The sequence below is a fragment of the Triturus cristatus genome, chromosome 3_2, assembly GCF_964204655.1.
Source record: "Triturus cristatus chromosome 3_2, aTriCri1.1, whole genome shotgun sequence".
Classification (NCBI taxonomy): domain Eukaryota; kingdom Metazoa; phylum Chordata; class Amphibia; order Caudata; family Salamandridae; genus Triturus; species Triturus cristatus.
Window position 1 is genome coordinate 1005923762 of NC_140584.1, and position 16604 is coordinate 1005940365.

Here is a 16604-nt window from a genome sequence, read left to right on the forward strand (position 1 = left end):
TCAGTGCACATCCCACCACGGGGGCCGTCACTGTCCTTAGAGGGATGGCTTCTGGGTACCAGGTGGCATGGTCCACCAGGACCAGGATAAACCTGTTGCCCATGGCTGTCCTGGGATCCAGTGGCCCCACAATGTCAATCCCCACTCGCTGGAATGGGGGTACCAACCACAGGGAATGGCTAGAGAGGAGCCTTCTGCTTCCTCCCACTCTTTCCACTTGCCTGGCAAGTCTGACAGGTCCTGCAGTGAGTGTCTGAACTCCTGCGCATTTGGGGCCAATAAAAGTGGGTGACAAGCCTTTCAAAGGTCTTTTCCTGCCCCAAATGTCCTGCCAATGGCACATCGTGAGCCAGCCCCAGTAGGAAGGCTCTGAAGTCCTGGTGTACCACCAGCGCACGGGCTGACCCAGGCTCAGCAACCTTAGGCTCTGTATATAGGAGGTCGTTCTCCCAGTAAATGAAATGTGACCCAGACTGACCACCTGCGGCCTGGTCTGCAGCCTGCTGCCGCATACCCACAAGAGAAGGGCATTCTTTCTGTGCCTTACAAAAGTCTTCCCTGGAGGGGCCTCCTTCCTGCTGCCAATGGGTCAGCTCAGGCAGGTCCCCCAGTTCAGCTATCTGTTCCCCGGTAGGCTCCAGGGCATCCCCCTCAAGGTCTGCTCCCTCCTGGGCTGTGGGAACTTCAGGGACCGGTTTCCCGCGCCCCCTGCTTCTTCTCTCTAAGGCCGATCCCTGGGCCTCCCTCTCAGGCTCCAGGACCTCTTGAGCACCTCTACTTGCTGCCAATCAGGCATACCCAACATCTCCAGGTGAGCACTCCGCTCCACCTTAGCCCAAGGTGAGCTCTCCAAGTCGTTCCCTAACAGACATGGCGGGCCTCACAGCTACCTGAAGAGTACCAGAGACCCCCCCCACTCAAAGGGAACCTGAGCCACCTTGCAGTGACTCTCTGTGTTGTCAGTGGCAACAACTGGATAGAATGCTCCTGGGACTACCTGCTCTTGAGACACCAGGTGACACTTGACAGCTGTCACACTGGCTCCTGAATCTCTCAGAGCTTCCACCCTACGGCCATTGATGGTCACCCACTGCCTGTATTTCTTAGTGTTATCAGGCAGCTGGAATTGGGGGACCATCTCACAGTCTCTTAATGAGACAAGGGACATTTCTGCGGGACCCCACCCACCTTGGACTGCCATCTCCTCCCCCAAGGCTACACTAGCCATCTGCGGGGGTGGAGCACCAGTGGGTGCTGGTTTACCATACAAAGGACACTTTACATCAGAGGCAAAATGCCCCATGCTACCACACTTGTAACATTTTAGGTGCCCCTTCTGAACAGGGGGACCTGTCGGGGCCCCGGTCGGCTTCTGGAGTGGGGGAGTCTGAGAACCTTTGCCTTGGTTCCCTTGGGGATTACTTTGGGGCCTTCTTGGGAACTCCCTCTGTTTATCCTTGTCCCCCCCACTCTTCTGCTGGGGACCCTGCCCACCTTTAGCGGAGTCTCCCCTTGTGGACCCTGGTACTGACCCAGCGGTCCGCCTCCTCAGCAAGCTTTCTAGGGTTAGTCAGCCTACTATCAATCAGGTGCTGGCGTAGCTCAGGAAAACAGTTACTGGACAAGTGCTACCATGCCATTAAATCAAGAAGCCCTTGAAAATCATCAACCTTGCTACCCTTCACCCAACCATCCAGTGCTCTGCAAAAAATAAGTTACATACTCAACATACGTACTGTTTGGAATCTTTGTGCAACCCCTGAACCTTTGCCTATACAACTCAGGGGTCAACCCATACCTAGTCATCAGAGCATCCTTCTTATGGGGATAAGAATTATAAACATCTGAAGGCAAGTCTAGCAGTGTGTCCTGCCCCTCACTCAGGAACCGTCCCCACAACCCCGCTCCCCAATCCTTCTCAGGGACCCGGTGGGAGGACATGGCTACCTCATAGGCCTTGGACCACTGCCCTATGTCATCATTTTTAAAGAATTCCTTTACCACATCTTTTGGTATTCACACCCTTGATTCTACCTGCACTGGCGGTGTGCTGCCACCAGAGGGACTGAGTTCTAAACTCCTAGCCTTCAGCTCTATCTCCCTCAACTTTGTTTCATGCTCCAGTTGAATTCTTCTCTCTTCCAGAGCCAGCTTTTTGCTTTCCAACTCCCCACTCAATTTTGCCATCTCCATTTCATGTGCTCGGGTTTCTTTCCTGTCTGCCAACTCTTCTGGCGACAGGCCTCTGCCAAAACTCTGGACGCTTACTGCTGGTTCAATTATGTCTGCCTCCTCATGTGATCTGGACTCAATCCAGGCCCTCAGCGCCTTTTGGAATTGGGATTTGTTTCTGCACCCAGTCGGGGAAACTCCAAACTTTTTGCAGAAGCCCTTCAGCTGGGCTAATGTGTAGTCCTCTAATTTTTCCTCTTCCCATTCTACTCCTTCCAGGTCAGAGATTACAGATGCTGCCCTTTCCTCATTGACTGAACCAGGCATGATTTTTAAAAAAATTGAGATTTCTTGGCAAAAAATTAAAAAGTATGTAGCTGCGTTATGGTCTGAACTCACTAAGTGGTGTTCACCAATCACTGTACATGAATCACAAATGCAAATTCAGGATCCTCACCGCTGACCACCAATGTTAGAATTGGGGATCTCTGGTTGGCACAGGTAGGTACTTGTGACAAGTAGGGACCCTCTCCTCTAGTCAGGGTAAGGGGTTACACTCCTAAAATAACCCCTGCTCACCCTCTAGTTAGCGTGGCGCGAGCAGACAAGGCTTATCTCAGAGCGTTATAGGTTAAGCATTTGTGACCACATACAGTAACCCAGTGACAACACCACAAATGGACACCACACTAGGTTTATTTCAAAAATAGTGATCTTTTATATAAAGACTTAGCACAAGACCAAATAACGACAAAAATGACATACACAGTTCAAGAATATGATTTTAGAAAGAGTTCTTAGGTTAGCGACAAAATCTTTCACCTTAGCGTCCATTTTAACCCACAGCACCTTATGATGCGAAAAAAAGTTCCTAGTGGCACTTCAGCGTTGAAAATCAAGGTGTAGCTTATCCGGTAGAAATTTACTCGCTAAAGCACAATGCGACAAATTTCGGCCCACTAACGAGCGGGGCGACAATTTCACCAGCGGTTATCTTGGTTGAGTCTGCGTCGATTTTCGCAGCAATAAAATTATTCACGCTAACGAGCGGTGCGATGATCTTGGCTTGTTCTGCGACGATTCCACACAGCAGCGGCAGGTTCTGCGACGAAGCTCGCAGTGATAGAATTCTTCCCGCAAACAGGCCAAGCGAGGATCTTGGCTGGTAGCGATCAAATTCGGACCGCTAACGAGCGGTGCGATGATTTTCCCTGCGCTGATCGGGCTCAGCGGCAGCAGGCTCTGCGACGATGTCCTCAGCAATAAAACTATGCACGCTAACGAGCGGTGCGACGGAAATTTTCTCGCTAAGCCGGCTGTGCGTGAAAAAGTGGAGATCTTTGATTTCTTTCTTCTTGGCCAGCTCCCCAACAGCAGGCACAGCTCCCAGAGGTCCAAAAACTGGTTCCAGCACTCTAGGAGGGGAAGAACTCACACAGCAGAGTTCAGGGGGAAGCTGGGGGTGAAGTCCTTTTGTTCCTGGGACTTCTTAACAGGAGGCCAGCTCTACTCAGGCCCTTGGAGATCTTTTAAAGCACAAGTTGAAATAAAGTCTTTGTAGTCTTTCTCCTCTCCTTCAGCAGCAAGGCAACCACTGCAGGCCAATCCCCCAGGTGAGGGACAGTACTCCTCCTTACAGTTTTCCCAGTTCCTTCTCCTCAGGCAGAGGTTCTTCTTGTCAAGCAGGATCTAATTTCTTGGGAGCAGGGTCCCAATACTTATACCCCTAAATCCTTTGTTCCTCTGGGGTAGAGGGGCCTTTGCCCAGTCCAAACCAGTTCCTGAGCACTTTGTTGACATGACTCTGACTTTCTATTCAGAGTGCAGGGCAGAGACATCAGGAGCTCCACAGGAGGTGGAGCCAGCATTGTGGTGGCAGAGCACAGCCCTATTCAGAGTCCAGGTGCACTCCTCCCACCCATCTGGATGTCAATCTCTCTATTCACCACCAGGCTACCTAGCCCTGCCCCTCTGGGTTTCCCCAGCCCTGTCACTCACACAAACCAGACATGCAGATACACATCATAGCAGAGGCGGGCTGAAATGATTAGGCAAGCAAATACCAACTTTCTAAACGTGGCATTTGCAAACACAGAATATTAAAATAAACTTTACTAAAATATGTATTTTATTATTCTGAGTTCAGGCATACTAAACTCGAATTGCTACCATGTTCCCTGGGTCTGTTAGGATCATAGAATGTAACAATTCAGAGAGCCCATTCTGGCCTCTGGGAACAGGTAGCCTTGCAATAGTGAAAAACGAAAATGGCTGTAATTCACTATTAGGACAGGCCACACACATCAGGGCTTGTCCTACCTTATGCTTACAATGCACCCTGCCCTTGGGCCTACCATAGGGGTACCTAATATGAAGTTAAGGGAAGGTTTAGGGACTGGCAAGTGGGTGCACTTGCCCAGTCAGCATGACAGTACCAGACTGCATGCAGGTTCTGCAATGGCAGACCATAGACACATTTTACTAGGCCGCTTCTGTGGGTGGCACAACCAGTGCTGCAAGCCCACCAGCAGCATTTGTATTTACACGCCCTGGGCACTCCTGGTGCACTTTACTGGGGTCTGACAGTAGACAAAATAAGCCAATCATGGAATCCAACCAACATATACATTTTAAATAGGGAGCACTTGCACTGTGGCACTGGTTGGCAGTGGCACAGTGCTCTGAGCAGCTTACACCAGCAAAACACATGAGGCACAGCGACAAATAGTGGAAGGTAGACTCACGCCAAGGTGCCAGGTCTAACAGTTTGGATTTGTTGAAGAAGTTGCAAGCAACTATTTTGTGCTCCCAGGACAGTGTCTATATGACATTAGGACCCAATGTAGTGAGTTCCAAGCAATGTTTGTCAAAAGATGAGCCCCTTCCCGCTGAGTTCAAGGATGTGCCAATGACTTTATGGGCTACAGGTTATTATGAGCTACAGGACCGGGGGCTATTGCAGATATCCCCGGTCTCCATTAGAGTTAAGGACAACGCAGCTCTACCTCTTATCCCTCATTGCAAAATACCACAAGTAGGGGAGCGGGCTCTATTGCAGATTATACAGGATCTGATTGAGTCTGTGGTTGTTGAGCAGATGCCTGCGAATGTGTGTAATAGCCCTATTCTTCCCATTCTTAAGAGGGCACCATCGAGTTCCTCAGATCATGATTCCTTCCTCTGCCAAATATGTTTCTGTCATTGAGCTAAAAAACGCATTCTTTAGCATCTCAATCTACCCAGATGGTAGGTATCTGTTTGGATTCGCCCTCACCGGCAGACGTTTTAGATTCTTTCGGGGCTCCTAAGGGCTTTACTTAAAGCCCCAGCATCTATAGTAAAGCTCTAAAAAGTCAACTGGATTCACTCGTCCTTCCCATAGGTAATGTATTGTTGCAGTATGTGGACAATCTTTTGATCGCTTCAGACAATGATAACGGTTGCAAAGATGTGACGGTTAAATTGTTGGTATTTTTGGCCCATCACGGACATAAGATGTCCCTTTCAGAATTTCGAAATTGTCGACAGGAGGTCACCTACCTAGGCCACCTTCTGTCGAAGAAGGGAAGGAGACTAACACCTGAACGCATTAGTGCTATTGTTAAAATGCCCATCCCTAAGACGCAACGGGATATGCAAGCTTTTATAGGTATTACTTCGTACTGTCATCACTGGATCCCTAACTGTTCCCTACTACCGAAACCTCTATTGTAACTAACTGCTAAAGATGTGCATGAACCCTTGCCTTGGACGCATGAAGCCAACAAGCTTTTGAGCAACTAAAAATCACGCTTGACTCTGCACCTGTGCTTGGCACTCCAGACTATCAGAAGCTGTTCGTGTTGTACGTACACGAAACGGCTGGCTGTGCACTCTCTGTTTTAACATAAGCCTTTGGATGTAAGCAAAGGCCATGTGCTTATTTCTCTGCACTTCTTAACAAAGTCGCCAGAGCCATCTGGAGCTGTCTAAGCCCGGTCGCGGCCGTGGCTGTCTCTATCCGGCAATCGGCAGGGCTCGTCCTTGATACTGATCTCACAGTCATGGTCCCGCTTGCTGTGGACACACTTTTGAACAGAAGAAAGACGCAGCACCTTACCATTGCACGTCTGACTGGCTACGAGCTGACCCTGTTCGCACCATACGGCACCATCAAAAGATGTGCCACTCTAAACCCAGCCACGTTACTACTCCTCTCTTTTGGAGTGAGGCAACGGACGTGCACGATTGCATTTTCCATACCGAAGAGGAGACAAAGGGACTGGTGGACTTGACTGATGTTCCCCTGTCCGAGCCCTAGTCAGAGTCCAGGTGCACTCCTCCCACCCATCTGGATGTCAATCTCTCTATTCACCACCAGGCTACCTAGCCCTGCTCCTCTGGGTTTCCCCAGACCTGTCACTCACACAAACCAGACAGGCAGATACACATCATAGCAGAGGCGGGCTGAAATGGTTAGGCAAGCAAATACCAACTTTCTTAAAGTGGCATTTGCAAACACAGAATATTAAAATAAACTTTACTAAAAGATGTATTTTATTATTCTGAGTTCAGGCATACTAAACTCGAATTTCTACCATGTTCCCTGGGTCTGTTAGGATCATAGAATGTAACTATTCAGACAGCCCATTCTGGCCTATGGGGACAGGTAGCCTTGCAATAGTGAAAAACGAAAATGGCTGTAATTCACTATTAGGACAGGCCACACACATCAGGGCTTGTCCTACCTTATGCTTACAATGCACCCTGCCCTTGGGCCTACCATAGGGGTGACTAATACGAAGTTAAGGTAAGGTTTTGGGACAGGCAAGTGGGTGCACTTGCCCAGTCAGCATGACAGTACCAGACTGCATGCAGGTTCTGCAATGGCAGACCATAGACACATTTTACTAGGCCGCTTCTGTGGGTGGCACAACCAGTGCTGCAAGCCCACCAGCAGCATTTGTATTTACACGCCCTGGGCACTCCTGGTGCACTTTACTGGGGTCTGACAGTAGACAAAATAAGCCAATCATGGAATCCAACCAACATATACATTTTAAATAGGGAGCACTTGCACTGTGGCACTGGTTGGCAGTGGCACAGTGCTCTGAGCAGCTTACACCAGCAAAACACATGAGGCACAGCGACAAATAGTGGAAGGGAGACTCACGCCAAGGTGCCAGGTCTAACAGTTTGGATTTGTTGAAGAAGTTGCAAGCAACTATTTTGTGCTCCCTGGACAGTGTCTATATGACATTAGGACCCAATGTAGTGAGTTCCAAGCAATGTTTGTCAAAAGATGAGCCCCTTCCCGCTGAGTTCAAGGATGTGCCAATGACTTTATGGGCTACAGGTTATTATGAGCTACAGGACCGGGGGCTATTGCAGATATCCCCGGTCTCCATTAGAGTTAAGGACAACGCAGCTCTACCTCTTATCCCTCATTGCAAAATACCACAAGCAGGGGAGCGGGCTCTATTGCAGATTTTACAGGATCTGATTGAGTCTGGGGTTGTTGAGCAGATGCCTGCGAATGTGTGTAATTGCCCTATTCTTCCCATTCTTAAGAGGGCACCATCGAGTTCCTCAGATCATGATTCCTTCCTCTGCCAAATATGTTTCTGTCATTGAGCTAAAAAACGCATTCTTTAGCATCTCAATCTACCCAGATGGTAGGTATCTGTTTGGATTCGCCCTCACCGGCAGACGTTTTAGATTCTTTCGGGGCTCCTAAGGGCTTTACTTAAAGCCCCAGCATCTATAGTAAAGCTCTAAAAAGTCAACTGGATTCACTCGTCCTTCCCATAGGTAATGTATTGTTGCAGTATGTGGACAATCTTTTGATCGCTTCAGACAATGATAACGGTTGCAAAGATGTGACGGTTAAATTGTTGGTATTTTTGGCCCATCACGGACATAAGATGTCCCTTTCAGAATTTCGAAATTGTCGACAGGAGGTCACCTACCTAGGCCACCTTCTGTCGAAGAAGGGAAGGAGACTAACACCTGAACGCATTAGTGCTATTGTTAAAATGCCCATCCCTAAGACGCAACGGGATATGCAAGCTTTTATAGGTATTACTTCGTACTGTCATCACTGGATCCCTAACTGTTCCCTACTACCGAAACCTCTATTGTAACTAACTGCTAAAGATGTGCATGAACCCTTGCCTTGGACGCATGAAGCCAACAAGCTTTTGAGCAACTAAAAATCACGCTTGACTCTGCACCTGTGCTTGGCACTCCAGACTATCAGAAGCTGTTCGTGTTGTACGTACACGAAACGGCTGGCTGTGCACTCTCTGTTTTAACATAAGCCTTTGGATGTAAGCAAAGGCCATGTGCTTATTTCTCTGCACTTCTTAACAAAGTCGCCAGAGCCATCTGGAGCTGTCTAAGCCCGGTCGCGGCCGTGGCTGTCTCTATCCGGCAATCGGCAGGGCTCGTCCTTGATACTGATCTCACAGTCATGGTCCCGCTTGCTGTGGACACACTTTTGAACAGAAGAAAGACACAGCACCTTACCATTGCACGTCTGACTGGCTACGAGCTGACCCTGTTCGCACCATACGGCACCATCAAAAGATGTGCCACTCTAAACCCAGCCACGTTACTACTCCTCTCTTTTGGAGTGAGGCAACGGACGTGCACGATTGCATTTTCCATACCGAAGAGGAGACAAAGGGACTGGTGGACTTGACTGATGTTCCCCTGTCCGAGCCCTAGTCAGAGTCCAGGTGCACTCCTCCCACCCATCTGGATGTCAATCTCTCTTTTCACCACCAGGCTACCTAGCCCTGCTCCTCTGGGTTTCCCCAGACCTGTCACTCACACAAACCAGACAGGCAGATACACATCATAGCAGAGGCGGGCTGAAATGGTTAGGCAAGCAAATACCAACTTTCTTAAAGTGGCATTTGCAAACACAGAATATTAAAATAAACTTTACTAAAAGATGTATTTTATTATTCTGAGTTCAGGCATACTAAACTCGAATTTCTACCATGTTCCCTGGGTCTGTTAGGATCATAGAATGTAACTATTCAGACAGCCCATTCTGGCCTATGGGGACAGGTAGCCTTGCAATAGTGAAAAACGAAAATGGCTGTAATTCACTATTAGGACAGGCCATACACATCAGGGCTTGTCCTACCTTATGCTTACAATGCACCCTGCCCTTGGGCCTACCATAGGGGTGACTAATATGAAGTTAAGGTAAGGTTTTGGGACAGGCAAGTGGGTGCACTTGCCCAGTCAGCATGACAGTACCAGACTGCATGCAGGTTCTGCAATGGCAGACCTTAGACACATTTTACTAGGCCGCTTCTGTGGGTGGCACAACCAGTGCTGCAAGCCCACCAGCAGCATTTGTATTTACACGTCCTGGGCACTCCTGGTGCACTTTACTGGGGTCTGACAGTAAACCAAATAAGCCAATCATGGAATCCAACCAACATATACATTTTAAATAGCGAGCACTTGCACTGTGGCACTGGTTGGCAGTGGCACAGTGCTCTGAGCAGCTTATACCAGCAAAACACATGAGGCACAGCGACAAAAAGTGGAAGGGAGACTCACGCCAAGGTGCCAGGTCTAACAGTTTGGACTTGTTGAAGAAGTTGCAAGCAACTATTTTGTGCTCCCCGGACGGTGTCTATATGGCATTAGGACCCAATGTAGTGAGTTCCAAGCAATGTTTGTCAAACGATGAGCCCCTTCCCGCTGAGTTCAAGGATGTGCCAATGACTTTATGGGCTACAGGTTATTATGAGCTACAGGACCGGGGGCTATTGCTGATACCCCCGGTCTCCATTAGAGTTAAGGACAACGCTGCTCTACCTCTTATCCCTCATTGCAAAATACCACAAACAGGGGAGCGGGCTCTATTGCAGATTATACAGGATCTGATTGAGTCTGGGGTTTTTGAGCAGATGCCTGCGAATGTGTGTAATTGCCCTATTCTTCCCATTCTTAAGAGGGCACCGTCGAGTTCCTCAGATCATGATTCCTTCCTCTGCCAAATATGTTTCTGTCATTGAGCTAAAAAACGCATTCTTTAGCATCTCAATCTATCCATATGGTAGGTATCTGTTTGGATTCGCCCTCACCGGCAGACGTTTAGATTCTTTCGGGCTCCTAAGGGCTCTACTGAAAGCCCCAGCATCTATAGTAAAGCTCTAAAAAGTCAACTGGATTCACTCGTCCTTCCCATAGGTAATGTATTGTTGCAGTATGTGGACGATCTTTTGATCGCTTCAGACACTGAAAACGGTTGCAAAGATGCGGCGGTTAATTTGTTGTTATTTTTGGCCCATCGCGGACATAAGATGTCCCTTTCAGAATTTCGAAATTGTCGACAGGAGGTCACCTACCTAGGCCACCTTCTGTCGAAGAAGGGAAGGAGACTAACACCTGAACGCATTAGTGCTATTGTTAAAATGCCCATCCCTAAGACGCAACGGGATATGCAAGCTTTTATAGGTATTACTTCGTACTGTCATCACTGGATCCCTAACTGTTCCCTACTACCGAAACCTCTATTGTAACTAACTGCTAAAGATGTGCATGAACCCTTGCCTTGGACGCATGAATGCCAACAAGCTTTTGAGCAACTAAAAATCACGCTTGACTCTGCACCTGTGCTTGGCACTCCAGACTATCAGAAGCTGTTCGTGTTGTACGTACACGATACGGCTGACTGTGCACTCTCTGTTTTAACACAAGCCTTTGGAGGTAAGCAAAGGCCATGTGCTTATTTCTCTGCACTTCTTAACAAAGTCGCCAGAGCCATCCCGAGCTGTCTAAGCCCGGTCGCGGCCGTCTCTATCCGGCAATCGGCAGGGCTCGTTCTTGATACTGATCTCACAGTCATGGTCCCGCTTGCTGTTGACACACTTTTCAACAGAACAAAGACGCAGCACCTTACCATTGCACGTCTGACTGGCTACGAGCTGACCCTGTTCGCACCATACGGCACCATCAAAAGATGTGCCACTCTGAACCCACTTTACTACTACTCCCTTCTTGGAGTGAGGCAACGGGCGTGCACGATTGCATTTTCCATGCTGAAGAGGAGACAAAGGGACTGGTGGACTTGACTGATGTTCCCCTGTCCGAGCCCCAAGGGGAACTATATATGAATGACTCTTGTTTTAAATTACCAGATGGCACAACAACTGCGGCGTATGCCATCACTACCTTACACACAGTAGTCAAGACATCACGAGTTCCCTATCACTCGGCCCAAGCTGCAGAGTTAGTTGCCCTTCTTCGAGCTTGTGAGTTGAGTGAGGGATTGACTGTCAATATTTATACAGACAGCCAGTACGCATTTAGAGTCGCTCATAACTTTGGGTGGCTCTGGGCAAGGAGAGGATTCCTGACTTCAAATGGGTTAAAAATACAGAATGGCCCACTAATACACAGGCTTTTGTCAGCCCTGACACTTCCCATGAAATTAGCAATAGTTAAGTGCAGTGCCCACACGGCAGTTACGAAGGATGTGGGAAGGGGAAATGCATTTGCAGATCTGCTAGCTACGGAAACGGCCCAAACACAGATGAAAAGAATGTTTGTGGCAGGTCCTGCTAGATGGGTACCTGAAGTTACTATATTTGAGGACACTTTGGACAATGTTGAGGAAATACAGAGTGAGGCAACAATTGAGAAGTTAGCAGTATGGCAGGAAAGTAAGGCCTGTTTGGACGAGGATGGGTGCTGGACTGACAAGTCAGGCAAGCAGAGATGGATGCTACCAGATGCATATGTCCTTACTGTGGTTACTATGGCGCACGGGCCAGCCCACATTAGTGCGAAAGGGATATGTAAATTGTTAGACCCTGTGTGGCAGAACAACAACATCCCCAAAGTTGCTGCCCAATTGGTGAAGTACTGTATGGTATGCATGATGCACTACCCTGGAAAAGGTACCCCTACACCTTCTGGCAGTTTTACACCGCCTTCCTTCCCTTTCGAGGTTCTCCTGATGGATTTCATCGAAATGGAACGAGTAAACAATCTGAAATATGTGTTAGTGATTGTTTGTGCATTTAGTAAATTGATTGAAGCTTACCCCACTAAAGAGAATACAGACATGGCAACGACGAAAGCACTCTTAAAAGGATTTTTCCTGCGCTTCGGTTTGCCCCGTTTGGTTTGGAGTGACAATGGAAGCCACATTACCTCGAAGGTTATCCAGCTGGTGTGCGACGGTTTGTACATCAAGCAAAAGTTTCATGCAGCAAACCATCCCGAATCGGCAGGCTTGGTTGAGAAGTACAATGGTACTCTCAAACTAAAAATGGCAAAGATCAAAGAGAGCACAGGATTGCAGTGGCCAAATGCTTTACCCCTAGCACTGTTGGCCACAAGAACCACAGCCCACTCTAGAACAGGACTGTCACAGTACGAGGTCGTGTTTGGGTGCCCGGCAAATGTTTGGGGCGTCCCGCGCCCTCGTCCGTTTTCAGACATAGAATACCCCTTGCTTGTGGACTATCTCGATGAATTGACAAAAAATGTGCGTTCTATTCACCAACAGATTTCTGAGACCCTGCCGCAAACTCCAGAGGGGCCCGGCCACGAGATACGACCCGGAGATTGGGTTTTGGTGCGCAGCTTCCAGAGGAAGAGCAGCTTGAAGCCACGCTGGAGGGGACTCCTCCAGGTCCTCCTCACCACCAGAACAGCGGTGAAGGTCGATAGCCGGAGGAATTGGTTTCACAGTACCCCTGCTGTTGCCTTACGACCAGTGGATCCTGGATGGGATTGACGACTGTGAGATGGAGCAGGTGCTGCGTTTCATTCCCTTTTCGGACACCCACCTGATGTGGGCTCCAACTGAGGAAGAGAGCCATGCGGGGCTGAATGAGGTGGTGCCACCTGAGATTAAGGCCATCCAGGAGCCCCAGCCTGTTGGCTCACCTGTGATTGAGTCCCAACACATTGAGCCCCAATCTGCTGGCTCATCTGTGTTTGAGCCTTTGCCCCTTGGTCTCCTTGAGCCTGACCCCCTTTTCCCTGACTTCTCCGTGCCTGGAGTGCCAAGGTACAATTTGCGCCCCTGCCGGAGGAACAGTGCACCAAAGGAAAAGTCAGCTTAGTAGGGATGGACTGCATTGCTGAAGACTAGGGTGAGTGTACCCTGCCTGTGGTACCAACAATAGCTTAGGGAAAGGGAGATTGGTGCGTTGTACTGACAGTGAATGATCGGGGCAAATGGACTGTGCTTCTAAAGAAGGAAATACCTTGCCCTGTAACGTGGGATCTGGATCTGAGCTAGATGAACAGTTCCGCGGCTGGTGCTCAACAGCGCCCATGCCTGATGAACAATAGGGGTCCACCAGCAGGACCCCGATGGATGCTGGGAACATTATCCCATTTTCTTGCTTTAGTCCCATTTGGATCCAAGTGTAAGTTATTTCCTCTGGTTTAAGAAAATGTACCCCTTTTGTCACCCCGTTCAGGAGGAAGAACAGTCCTTCGCGGCTCAGAGTTCTGAACGGAATGGGCCTGTTTGGTCCTCCTGGTCTGTTAAAAGTAAAATAGTTTTTGTGACTATTATTCTGATCTCCCTAATAATAGTTCTTGGGAAAGCATATTTTCTTGAAGAGAAATATCCTGTGCATACTTTGATTGGTACTATGCCTGTCCTCCCTGAACATATCTTTGTTACTTTGGCCCCTCATAAAAAGGAGCACTGAAAGGCCTATAAAGATAATGTGTTTATTCAGACCCTGCACCATACACACACTGTCTATAACATGATGTGATGTTGGATATGTGGGTTGTTACCCTCAGTGACTCATAGAAGTGAGAACCTGCTGTCCATGCCATTGTCATATGTAAATAGCTGTGAGGGGTGGTTTGCATTGCTTAGTATGGTACGTTCATTTTCCCGGGCTGATACGTTAGAACGAAAGAGTACCAATTCTCGCATCCAGCATAGAGCACCCCCTGGTGCTCCCACAGGCCGAGAGCCGTTTGGCAGATTGTTCCTGAGCTCTTGTATACATGCATACAAGGGAGTGATAAAGGGAAATTTGTCCCAGGCGGAAATGGATAATTTCCTACAGTTCAACACATCAGAATACTACCAGTCCTTCCAGGCACGTAAAGTTACTAAAGATAAGCCGAAGCCCCTGTCAGTGGTTAATGTTACAGCTGCCTTCTGTGTCCAGGGGGCTGGGAAAATAGAGGTGGTGGAGAGCATATGCAACACCACTTATAATTTGAGAGCAACAGATAGTCCGCCCCTGATACCGCCACCTACTGGCTACTTCGTTTGTGGCTCTCACGGTTATGTCTGGCTTCCTGAGGGGTGGTCGGGGAGGTGTTCTCTTTCTTACCCCTTACCCAAAGTATATAGATATCCCCGCCCAATTACCATACAGACCATCGCTTACAGCATAGAAATGCACATGCGCTCCGGTTTTGGAGAATGATTAGCACAGACATAGATCAGACGGACACCACTTTGCAGCAGTTCACAGATGCTATTAAGTGTATCATACCTTTCTGGGGTCCAATGGCCAATAGCCTTAACATTTGACGGCTCACCAGGGTTGTGGAAGGAGTCGTTAACACCACTGCAGGGATTTTGGCTGATATCTCAGTGGAGGTACAGGCTACAAGACTTGTTGCCCTTCAGAACAGGATTGTGTTAGATGCCATCCTTGCTGACCGTGGTGGGGCCTGCTGTGTCATTGGTAGAAGCTGCTGTGTATACATACCGGACCAAGCTCCTACTGTGTATGCTGCTATACAGAAGCTTCATAGGCTTGCCTCTGACATGCACCAGGAAAATGGCACGTGGTCTCTCACGGGGTTGTTCTGGGGCCACTTGGGGTTGGAAGATACATTTTTTGCGTGGTTGCCATAGCTGGTACCATTTTAGCCTGTTGTCTGTGCATACACTGCCTCCCTGCCTGTTGTGCTTGCTGTGTATCATTGTTGACTCCTCGCCCAAAGCCTCCAGAACCTGACTCTCAGAACAAAGCTATGATGATGCAGGGTATCCAAGATTTGAATGAATATTGATAAGGGCATTTTTGAAAATTGAAAATGAATGTTGTCTAGCCTTGCAGAGTATTTAGTCTTGATTAATAGTCTCTGAAGTAACGACAATTGCCTCTGATTGAATGTCTTTTTCCTCTTTAGCATTGTAAAGACCCTTACCTGGTAGCAATAATAAACTTTAGCATGAATGCTAAAAGGATGGTCTGTTAGAATTGAAAATGTTACTGTCCTCTTGCTCATCATTTATTCTGTGTTAAGTTAGCATTCATGGCGCCATTTTATTAGTAACCGCCATTCCCGGCCGGGGGAAGGCAGAAATAGCGTCGGCGAGGTCCCGCCCAGAGTCAGGCGGATGCATCTGACTTCTGTTTGCGAACGGGCCGGCGGCGGTGATAATTTCTTGCAGCAAAGTGCAGGGTGGGCTCCCGCCATGGAAATGAAGTATAAGGGGGGTGGGCACCCACGAAGCAGGCCAAATGCAGGGTGGGCACCCGCCATAAAAACCAAACGTATAAGTGGGGTGGGCACCCGCAATACACTGGACAGAGCGTGGGAATCCCTACGTCAGAATTCCCTCGACAAGGATCAGCGCTGTAAGGGAAAAACAAAGCGCTCGGTAGGAAAAGAAACAAAGTACTCACCCAGCACTAGGGGTAAAATACAAAGTCCTTAAAGAAAATAAAGTAACAGGTCCCAAAAGTCCTTTAGGCATCAAGGGGCAATGCAGGGCCCAGGGAGGCAAGCCCTCATGGCAGCCCCCCTGGGCCCCAGCAGCAGCACGCCCCAGCAGGAACAGCACACCAAGACTGAACATCTTCATGGGGACACAGCCCCTATATTTATACTAGACAACCCCTTTGTGTCACAGCACAGGGCTTGGGGGATACCAGTCAGAACTGGTTTAGAGGGGATTTGGAGCACTTTGTTTTGCCCAGCTCCTCTTCCCCTTTATCAGGTGGGGGCTCAGTGATCAGACACACCACAGGGGGCGGAGCCAGCATTGTGGAGGGAAGGCACTGCCCTATTCAGGTCCCAGGTGCAACTCCTCCCTCCCATCTAGATGCAGATCTCTCTATTCACCACTGGGCTGACTCACCCTGTCCCCTGGAGCCACCCACACCTCTCACCTCATGTCACTCACAAGCCAGACATGCAATTCACATCAGGCAGGCAGACACATAGCACACAGAAATGCCAACTTCTAAAAGTAGCATTTCTCCACCAGTTACCATAATTCTGCGCACACCATTGGCAACATTTATTCTCACGAGTTCATACATACTAAACTCGCCCCTGCACTCCTCTCATACCAGGAATTACCATGGACACACATATCCACCATGCATTCCTATTGGAGGGCAGGCCAATCTCACCACACGCACTCAGAGTGTGCATGCACTTTACACTGGGCCACAGTGCTAAAGTGCCCAGAG